The following is an 11,773-nucleotide window of genomic DNA, read 5'->3' as shown; positions in this document are numbered from 1 at the left end:
TTTTCAAAAGCTCATTTTTCTCTCATTTCAAAACTCTAATACCCTCCCCCGCAGCCAACTCATAAGCTCATAACGGCGTAACTCATGAAATATTCATACGAAATTACGAATTTTATCCCAACTAAACGAAAATATTTGCCCTTTTATTTCAATTTTTGAATTTCTCATTCGTTTCTCCCCTAAACACGTGAGGTCCGAAGGGAATTCCATGTCTCACGGAAATTATGTTCTCTAGATCCCTTCATTTTCCCTTCCGATATGGTCGTTTTTCCCGAGTAATATTTTCATTTCAGAGTGGAAATTCTAATTAAGAGCGACAACCTTTGATAAAGGAAAATGAACAGTTGTGTCGGATGAAAATTTTGTAACTTTTGTCATGTGTTCGATTTTTGTTCTCCGGGGCAGTTTTGATCAAAATTTGGAAGTTATTGGGGGAGCTTTCTGTAGGGTGTATTAAAAAGTTAAAGTTTCATTCCATGTCTACCTCTAACACATACCTAGTTATCGCAGGAACTTCTCAACTGTTCCGTTTTTGGGGTTTTTCACCTTTCCAGTAGTCTAAAACCCTGGTAGTCGTGTAGATTCGTAGAAGCTTAACCCATCCTTTGGGGCTGTTTACCTTACACCTACGCTTCTGAGTGGGCTTTTCAGTAGTCCAAAGTTCCCACTTTGGTACTTACCCGTAAATTACTTGTCATTTTAGGATCTGACTCAATGATCGAGTAGTGTGTGCAGAAATGATCCCTATATTTATATGCTGGGGATCAAACATTCCCTACAGAGTCCCCCACCGCTACATGAAACGTCAATTTCCCTGCACGTTCCCAAGAAAAACAGTACGGAAGATTAAATTTAAATTGCTTTTTGTTCAAGTAGGACTTGACAAGTTCTTCAAACTAGGCATAGGTACCTCGGTGGTGTAGTGGTCAAGACGCTCGTCTGTTAATCAGAAGGGCGGATGTTCAATCCCACAGGCGAGTATGGAATTTTGTCCTCAATATTGTTTGAAAATCCCACCACAGTAATAGTGAATTTACATCTGGGGGAAAGGGACAATGTGATCCTGTTCGGACAGTATAAATACATGAACATAAGATCTATCAAAAAGTATCTAAATTTTCATCTTATTTTATCTTATTCTCCTCCTCCTCCTCCTCCTCCTCCTCCTCCTCCTCCTCCTCCTCCTCCTCCTCCTCCTCCTCCTCCTCCTCCTCCTCCTCCTTCTTCTTTTTCTCCTTCTCCTCCTCCTTCTTCTTCATCTTCTTCTTCCTCCTCTTTGTTCTTCTTTCCCATTCTTTCCCTTCATACTAACCAGCTACCTTCTATACTTTCCTCTCATCTTATATACTCTCCTCTTCTTCTCTCCTTCTTTTCCCTCCTCCTCCTCTTTTTTGTTCATCTCTTCCTCCTTTTCCTTCTACTTCTCTTCCTCACTCTCTCTGGCTTCTCTCTTCTCTATTCCTTCTACTTCTTTTCCTTAACTCCCTTATTTCTCTTTCTTGTTCTACTTTTTGCACTCTTACCTATCTGTTTTGCTCTTTTCTGCCTTTTCTACGTCTTTTGCCTGATATCTTCCCATATTCTTCTTTCTTCTCCTTCGTCCTCTTCTTCTCTCACATCCTCTTTCTTCTCCTTTTAGTCCTCGATTTTCTTCTCTCTCCCTTTACCTCCTTCTACTTTCCTTTTCCCATTTCTCTTCCCTTTTGTTCCTCCTGCTCTCTCTCTTCCTTCTCCTCGTTCCCTTCCAAATATCCCTGTCCTCTCTTCTCCATCTCCATGCTACCTCTTCCTCTACCTCTCCATTCCCTCTTCTCTACCTACCACTATAGCCTCCTTCGCCTCTCCTTCCTTCTCGTTTCCCCTCCCTCTCCTCTTTCTCTCCCCTCCTTATTTTCGGTCGGGAAAGTCGAAACCATATCACAAGATCAATAAGTTAACCAGAGAATACGTCAAGCCAAAAAGTCGCTCTCCCCCCTTCGATATACAATATACCGTGTGTCTCCCAAATCACAGACCCCAAAAATTCGTTTTTTACGTGTTAAATGGGGCTATACCGCGTGTCTCACGAGTCCTTCTTGAAACTCGATTTTCTCGGCAAAACGTGTTACAAGTCCTTGGAACTCGTTCGTCAAGAAGTGAAAACTGAAACTCATTATAAGAGGTTCGGAAGGACTTCTGGGGCATCCTGTATACAGGGGGAAACGCCCTTCCCTAATGTTGTCAGTGTCTTGAGGGAGTCGGTCTGATGCTTTTCAATCTACAGGGTTTATATTGAAAATGTGCCTGATTCTTTCGACCCCTCTAAGGACCCCCCCCTCTCACTTGAACAGGCCGTTTTTGGTCCTTACTCTAACCGTCTATGGCTAAGACGCTAAGCGCTTTGACTACCACCTTCAGGTTCTGGTTTCGAATGTCGCCCAGATGGCAATTTTTGTGTTCGAAGTTTTCCATTGGAGATGGGCATTTACCTACAGCTTCCGTATGCTAGGACCTCGGTGGTTCGAGTCCATGTCAATGTCGAGTCATAAAATGTATCGAGATGGGGGAGAGACACTTTCGACAAGACTTCAAAGTTTGCCTCAAGATCAAAGACCACTACACCACCGAGGCAGGTATATAGTGTATAGTGGATCTTCCTTCGCCACTGATTGTCAACGTCCAAGTTCTACATACATATTATATATCCCACTTCTCCACTCGACCTAGTGCACACAGCTGCTTGGCAACCTATTCCCGATAGAGAGTTTTATGAGTGTGGGAATGTTTTATCTTTACTGGACTATTATCATCACAAGATTTCTTTTCTTTTTTTTTTCTTTTTTTTGAAATACGAAATACGACTCAATTCGCATTTTTTCGTCATTCCAATGCGAGTCAGAATTTGTACACAAAAAGCCCAAAGTGGCCGAGTTGTAAGGCAACGTTAACCTTGAGGGAAAATGCTGTTCGAGCTAGGTCAGCCACTCACTATCAGGTATAGCTGACGACAAGTACGCCTGATCAGGTCTACCTGATATTGTGTGTGCTCATCATGTATCAGATAGACTTGACAGAAGGACCTTTTCAGCCATACCTGTCAGGTCTACCTGATAGTGAGTGGCTGGCTTTAGAGTTGTGATTCACCAGCAATTCATTGATTAAAAATTCACCAAACACAACTTTTTCAAAAGCTCATTTTTCTCTCATTTCAAAACTCTACCCTCCCCCGCAGCCAACTCATAAGCTCATAACGGCGTAATTCATGAAATATTCATACGAAATTACGAATTTTATCGCAACTAAACGAAAAATACGAAAATATTTGCCCTTTTATTTCAATTTTTGAAATTCTCATTCGTTTCTCCCCTAAACACGTGAGGTCCGAAGGGAATTCCATGTCTCACGGAAATTATGTTCTCCAGATCCCTTCATTTTCCCTTCCGATATGGTCGTTTTTCCCGAGTAATATTTTCGTTTCAGAGTGGAAATTCTAATTAAGAGCGACAACCTTTGATAACAAGAACAGTTGTGTCATAGAGTGATCGCTTTGAGGCCAACTGGTTTTGGCTAAACAAAATTTTCCGAGTGGATGCCCTTCGCACTCAACCTTCGCTATTGATATTAAGGAAATTCGGACTGGTCTAGTCCCTGTTTATAGTCCCCTAGCTAGACGCTGATCTACTCTCTGTTTATAGTCCCTCAGCCAGACTCGACTCTTCCCCCATTTAAAAAAAACGAGCTTTAGAAGAGGGGGAATTCCGAAATTGAAATACGAAATACGACTCAATTCGCATTTTTTCGTCATTCCAATGCGAGTCAGAATTTGTACACAAAAAGCCCAAAGTGGCCGAGGTGTAAGGCAACGATAAAATCCGCCCCGGGCGGGAATCGAACCCGCGGCCTAGCGCTTACAAGGCAGACGCACTACCAACCACAAGATTTCACTGGACTGTAGTTGTGATTCTTATCATTATTGACAATATTCTTGTCTTTACTGTACTACTAATATCACTGCCATTGATATAATTACCTATACTGCTACTACTTATGTATTGTTACTTACTCATCGCAGTACTACCATCATTTTCACTGGACTATTGTTGTTATTGTTATTAGTCTCATCACCATCACTATCACAAGATTTTACTGGACTGTTGTGATTCTTATCATTATTGACAATATTCTTATCTTTCTTGACTGTACTAATATCACTGCCATTGATATAATTACCTATACTGCTACCAGGTACTTATTATTACTTACTCGTCGCAGTACTACCATCATTTTCACTGGACTATTGGTTTTATGGTTACTACTATCATCACCATCACCATCACAAGATTTCACCGGACTGTTGTTGTGATTCTTATCATTATTGACAATATTCTTATCTTTCTTGACTGTATTCCGGCCGTCTTGTTGATCGACGAGGTGAATCTATGTTGTCGTGACAGTGTGGACGATTCAGTCGATATCGATCGACGAGGTGAATCTATGTTGTCAAGGCAGTGTGGACGATTCAGTCGATATCGAGCGACGACCGGTCGACTATGTGTGGACACACCGGAGTCGGGTCTGTAGATTACAACAGAGCTGCTTCATATTTCAAGTCAATACCTTTCTTTTTAAAGCTCACTCCTTAAACACTAAGACGGAATGCTAAGGAATTTCAGGAAATTTGAAAACAAGGACTCCTTGGAATGCAATTAAGGCGGATTGCTGTTTCTTTTGTTTTACGGGCTCATTCCCCTACAGCCCTATACCTTATAAGTCACAGCCCTCATTCCTCTCATCAAAATGTACATGTGGTGATAATACTGTACAAGTGGTGTTTGTAAGTAGTGGGAGTTGGAACAGTTGTATATTTTCGACAGCTGCAAAACTGTTGCTATCAGATGAGCCCTGGAAATGCAGTACGTCCAATACAGCTGAAAACGTGACTTTTCCAGCTGACATATTTTCAGCTGATGATGATGGTTAAAAAGTGTTTTGAATATAAAATAAATAGGTAACACACAGAGTCATAAGTGAGGAAATTGGACCGATTTTCAGCTATTTCAGGAACCCAGGATTCAATGGTTTAATTCCGAAATTGAAAATAAAGGGCACGGGGCACGGTTAGTCCAGTGGTAACGCGCTTGCTTGTCATGCAGAAGGTCCCGGGTTCGAATCCCACCATCGACAAAAAATTTGTACTCGTTTTTCGATTGCAAATATTTCAACAGGTTACTTTCTGGTGTTCTCGTGTTGACCCAGTGGAAGTATTTCTGCGAAAGTGCTTTGGGGAATTAATGAGAATTACCATTAAATTCATCCCGAGACAAAGTTCAAATGGGGAATATTGGCAATCCATCATCAACATCGTCATGTTATTTGAAAATCTTATTAAAGATCAAAAGCTCAGACCGATATGGTTCTCAAAATATGGGGCTCCAATAAGTATAAGAAAACCACCCCCTGAAGGTTGTGAGAATGTCAAATAAAATAGAACCTCAGTGGTGCAGTGATTAGCGCGGTGGACTCTGAATCTGGAGGTTGGTAGTTTAAAGTCCCCTACCCCTATACATATGTCAACTATACATATTTTCATTCCACCAAAAAACTTTTATCTTACCACCAAAAAACTTTTATTCCACCAAAAAACTTTTATCACATCTGATGAGAGGCATACTACGGGATGGGCATGCTACGACACAGACCACATGCGTCCAATGTAGCAGTTGTTTCATTGCTACGAAGTAAAAACAGCGGTGAAACACTCATCTTTTTTTTTAATAAAATAAAGCCCGGGATTGGATTTACTAGTCATAAACACCTACGAGTACACCAATCAACCGAACCTTTTCTGTGTAGTAAAAAATCTGCCCTGGCCGGGATTGCCGGGAATCAATAACCGGGAGCTAACGCTTACAAGGCAGAGGCTGGCCGACTGGCCATGACAAGTCTTTATTGTAAATCTTCTATCTTCCATGATAAGTGCTTACTGTAATTTTTATTCCATAAGATAAGGCCTCCTCCTCCTCCTCCTCCTTCTTCTTCTTCTTCTTTTTCTTCTTCTTCTTTTTCTTCTCCTTCTTTTTCTTCTTCTTCTTCTCCTCCTTCTCCTCCTCCTCCTCCTCCTTTTTCTTTTTCTTCTTCTTCTCCTTCTCCTCCTCCTCCTTCTTCTTCTTCCTCCTCCTCCTCCTCTTCGTTCTTCCTTTCCCATTCTTTCCCTTCATATTAACCAGCTACCTTCTATACTTTCCTCTCATCCTATATACTCTCCTCTTCTTCTCTCCTTCTTTTCCTTCCTCCTCCTTCTCTTTTTTTGTTCATCTCTTCCTCCTTTTCCTTCTACTTCTCTTCCTCACTCTCTCTGGCTTCTCTCTTCTCTATTCCTTCTACTCCTTCTCCTTAACTCCCTACCTTATCCCTTATTTCACTTTTTTGTTCTACTTTTTGCTCTCTTACCTTATCTGTTTTGCTCTTTTCTGCGTCTTTTGCCTGGTATCTTCCCATATTCTTCTCTCTTCTCCTTCGTCCTCTTCTTCTCTCACATCCTCTTTCTTCTCCTTCTAGTCCTCGATTTTCTTCTCTTTCTCTCCGTTTACCTCCTTCTATTTTTTTCTTCTTTTGCCTGATATCTTCCCATATTCTTCTTTCTTCTCCTTCGTCCTCTTCTTCTCTCACATCCTCTTTCTTCTCCTTCTAGTCCTCGATTTTCTTCTCTCTCCCTTTACCTCCTTCTGTCTACTCTTCATTGTAAATCTTCCATGATAACTTCTTATTGTAAATCTTGTTCCTCAAGTCTACTATAAGTCCGAGAGAAGGAAAGGATCGTGAGAGATCTCACTTGAACATTCCCAGGACGAATGAAGAAGTTGGTTATGCCAGTGGCGTAGCCTAAAGTCTGCCCGGAATCCGGATGAACCTATAGGGGTGTCCACACATAGGCCTCCTTCTGCTCTTCCTTTTCCCATTTCTCTTCCCTTTTATTCCTCCTGCTCTCTCTCTCTTCCTTCTCCTCGTTCCCTCCCAAATATCCTTGTCTTCTCTTCTCCATCTCCATGCTACCTCTTCCTCTACCTCTCCATTCCCTCTTCTCTGCCTACCACTATAGCCTCCTTCGCCTCTCCTTCCTTCTCGTTTCCCCTCCCTCTCCTCTTCATCTCCCCTCCTTATTTTCGGTCGGGAAAGTCGAAACCATATCACAAGATCAATAAGTTAACCAGAGAACACGTCAAGCCAAAAAGTCGCTCTCTCCCCTGCGATATACAATATACCGTGTGTCTCCCAAATCACAGACCCCAAAAATTCGTTTTTTTACGTGTTAAATGGTCCTTCTTGAAACTCGATTATTTCGGCAAAACGTGTTACAAGTCCTTGGAACTCGTTCGTCAAGAAAAGTGAAAACTGAAACTCGTTATAAGAGGTTCGGAAGGACTTCTGGGGCATCCTGTATACAGGGGGAAACGCCCTTCCCTAATGTTGTCAGTGTCTTGAGGGAGTCGGTCTGATGCTTTTCAATCTACAGGGTGTTTTTTGAAAATGTGCCTGATTCTTTCGACCCCTCTAAGGACCGAGAGAAGGAAAGGATCGTGAGAGATCTCACTTGAACATTGCCAGGACGAATGAAGAAGTTGGTTATGCCAGTGGCGTAGCCTAAAATCTGCCCGGAATCCGGATGAACCTATAGGTGTGTCCACACATAGTGTTTTTGGTCCTTACTCTAACCGTCTATGGCTAAGACGCTAAGCGCTTTGACTACCACCTTCAGGTTCTGGTTTCGAATGTCGCCCAGGTGGAAATTTTTGTAGTCGAAGTTTTCCATTGGTTTAGTTTGCCTACCACAGTGAAAAATTCCTTCTAACTGGGAAGTTTGAAATTTCCTTTGTTTTGAAATAATCTTGACCAAATTTTCCTTTTTAAGGAAATGGCGAGTCACAATAATTATATGGAAGCACCCTGAATGCAAGAGAACACCATGAACTTATCCATCTTGTTCCACCCCTACACAATGAATATTTCATTTAATTTTCCCAAGCTTTTAGCTTTTATAGTTTCCCCCTCCGAAGTGCAGCACTGATTTCCAATGCAGAATTAATAGCGCCCTATCGCATTGTTGGTGAGGGAAAGTATGAGTGTTTCAGTGTTTCCATAAGACGTTGTTTTCCCGTATGTCATGGTTATGGCCATTGGCCTTATTCCTCATCCTCCTTATTTTTTATACTTTCTATTACTTTGGCTATTTTATGGTACATGTTTCTATTGCATACATATTTTGCCTTTTTTTGGTCCCTATTGATAAGGTTCGTTCTCGGAACGGCTGGCTTTCTCCTATCCTGTCTTCGTTCTCTCTCCCCTTTCGGGACGATAAGACCTCAGCAGTTACAGTTACCTCTGTCAAACCTATTTGTAAGTAAGGTATATCTAGTTATCAGGGTGGATAAAAACCAAGGTTGAAATAGCGATAATACGGGCAGTGTCCCTGAGGCTGCGAGGGAGCCGTTACAAGGCCAGAAGTTTAAACTTGGAAGATGGAGCAGGGGTTCCCTAATGTGATGTTGTTTTCTGGAGATGTTTCTTTTTTATGCACAAATGGTTTATTAATAAAGTCTACTTATATATTTATATATGGAAAAAACATATATATTTACAGTTTTTCTTATAAAGAATAGGGGGAACGAAATTTGTGAATAGCTCTTATGTTTCGATGTCGTAGAGCAGTGGTTCTCAAACTGTGCTCCGCGAAGAGCTTCCAGGTACTCCACATAGTTTCATTTTTTCTTACCGCATTAAAAAAAAAAAATCGCACGAATATGTTTAGTCAAATGGGAAGTATTGGAACAAGCCGTACGGACCGTACGCTAATGAACATTTCCGAATCATTCCGAATTATTTTTGAAAAATTCCTAAAGGGTTGGGGGGGGGTGTTCCGTAGAGTTTACAGCAGTTCCTTGGTGCTCCGCGGCCAAAAAAAGTTTGAGAACCACTGATCTACGTTATTTTATAGGCTATAAATTTCCTCAACAGTACTAGCTAGTGCCTATTTCAATGACACACATATCGGTAGGTACATAGCCTTCAAACGAACATAGATAAGTAAATAGAGAACTGCCAAACGTACCCAAACGTAAGGCCGCCGGTAACTCTCACGCTCCGATTGTCTGGCAGACCTCCGGCCGCCCCACTGAACCGTGTATGGCGGAAAAAGCTCCCGACTTTCAGGTCTCTCAGACGGTCTGAAGACCGAGAGACCAATAGACGTTCCGACACACGTTCCGACTGTCTGTCAGACCAACCGCGGCCTTCGGGTATTAAAAATAATTGCTTTTTTATCAGTCTTCAGACTGTCTGAAAAACCTAGAAGTCCGAAGTTCTTTCGGTGTTCGAACAGACCCAAGTCCGTCAGAGCGTGAGTGTCCGCCCTATTACAGGTAAGTAAATAATGAACCATCAAAGGTACATAGGTAAGGAAACAGCTTGGTTGTCGTAAAATAGTACTCGTTGAAAATGGTAAAGTTGTAAATCCATATAACGGGAACTGCTCTCTGTAGATCGATCTATAGCTTCTACAGAATTATAGTGACGGAACACTTGGACTCTAAGGGGGAAGCCACATGTATGGGAACACGTGTTGGGTTTGAATGGACACTTGGGCTTAGCCCAGTGGCGTAGCCAAGAATATGGAATGACTTCCCCTAATAGTTCATTATTTGTCTGGCTGGGGAGCTGGGGACGTTAAACAGGGAGTAGCCAACTTGGTGTTGCTGGGGCACTTTAAACAGGGAGGATACCAGCCTGAAATTTCCCTTGCAAAAAAGAAATAGCAAAAGTTGAGTGCGAAAGGCATCCACTTGTAAAATTTCTAACCAAAACCAATTGTCAGCCCAAAGCAATGAACTTAAGTAAGGTACATAGGTAAGGAAACAGCTTGGTTATCGTTAGGGCTGATTGAGAGGCTGGTGAAAAACGCCGACCCCGTCTGTACACGGGGAAAAGCGAAGAATTATCGTTAGGGCTGATTGAGAGGCTGGTGAAAAACGCCGACCCCGTCTGTACACGGGGAAAAGCGAAGAAGAAGAAGAAGAAGAAGATTATTTATTCATTATTATGGTACAAGCTTTCCGGCAGTCCGAATCCGGGGGATGGTCGTTCCAAGATCAAACTCTCTCTCTCTCTCTCTCTCTCTTTGTACCTTTATTTGTTTTCCTCCTTCTCCCTCTGTCCCTCTTTTTATTTCCTCTCTCTCTCTCATTTTCTCTGCCTTTTCCCATTTCAGATGGGGTCGGCGTTTGTCGTCGGCCTCTCAATCAGCTTTAGAGTGATCGCTTTGAGGCCAACTGATTTTGGCTAAATAAACATTTCCGAGTTGGATGCCCTTCGCACTCAACCTTTTGATATAGCGTGAGGAAAATTTGGGCTAGTCTTCTCCCTGTAATACTCCCCTAGCTAGACGCTGATCTACTCTCTGTTTACCTGTTTATAGTCCCCTAGCTAGACGCTGATCTACTCTCTGTTTATAGTCCCTCAGCCAGACTCGACTCTTCCCCCATGAAAAAAAAAGGATTGAATGCGAGACAGAAAAAAAATTGCTCATGTAATAATATTTTAGGTAGATAATAGTTGAAGGTTGGGTGGAAGAGCTCACTGTGTAAGAATCCTGCCATAAAGCCTTGGAAAAAAAAGAAGAAAAAAAAAAAAAAGGAAGTGAGGATGTACAGACCTATAAGAAGGTTTTACCTATTTTTACTTTCCTTATCCTATAGGAAGGAAAGTAATGTAATCGAGTCAAAATTTCGATGGTCAGTTTTTAGTGCCAAAACACGTTTTGAGGTCCCTAGAGCTTAAATCCAAAGTTTCAGCCCTTGGTCCGTGTGCGTGTCTGTAAACAAAATATCTCGAGAACGGTAAGAGCTAGAGACTTGAAATTTGGTATGTATCTTTCAAATGTGACAAGAATGCGACACAACAAAATATCTCGAGAACGGTAAGAGCTAGAGACTTGAAATTTGGTATGTAGATGTCAAATGTGACAAGGATGCGACTCAAAAATTTTGGTTAAGATCGGTGCAACGGTTGGCGGCATTTTACCGCTTTTTGGCGGTTTTCGGTGTAATTTAACAATACATATATCGGGAACGGTATGAGCTAGAGACTTGAAATTTGGTATGTAGTTTACAAATGTGACAAGGATGCAACTCAAAACGTTTGGTTGAGATAGGTGCTGCGGTTGGCGGTATATTGACCGTTTTTTGGCGGTTTTCAGCTATACCGACTAAACTGTTAGAGCTATTGTAAAAGTTTGGTAATCACACGATGGAAATCGGATCAGATTATTGGATCATTGGCGAACAAACACACAATGGTTTGGGTATGGGAGTATACCTAGTTCCTATACCTACTTACCCAGACTTCTAATATTACAATGTAGATCTATAAGCAAAAAGGCTATGTTTGACAAGGTAAGATCAAAATAACAGGGTTCAACTGTTCATTATGTGAAAATGATTAAACCGCGTTTGAAAGTTTTCTATGGACTTAATTTCTGAGAAGTTAGATTTTTGTTCCAAGCCCCAAGCCTCATTTCTCTCCAAGTTAAATGTATGACCAGGTCAATCCCGCTATGGCTGACAAAACCCATGTTATGGTCAAGATAACTTAAACCGACTTCTACAATAATGACAAACAGAAAATAAACAACTAAGAAATGCCCATACATAGGCACCTAATATTTTCCCAGACTCCTAAGAAGCAGAAATGAATGATCGACAAAAAATAAAATATAAGAAGCAAAAGCAAACCTCTTGTATGA

The sequence above is a fragment of the Diaphorina citri genome, unplaced genomic scaffold (genome assembly GCF_000475195.1).
Source record: "Diaphorina citri unplaced genomic scaffold, Diaci psyllid genome assembly version 1.1 scaffold352, whole genome shotgun sequence".
Taxonomy (NCBI): domain Eukaryota; kingdom Metazoa; phylum Arthropoda; class Insecta; order Hemiptera; family Psyllidae; genus Diaphorina; species Diaphorina citri.
Note: the sequence above shows the minus strand (reverse complement) of the source record.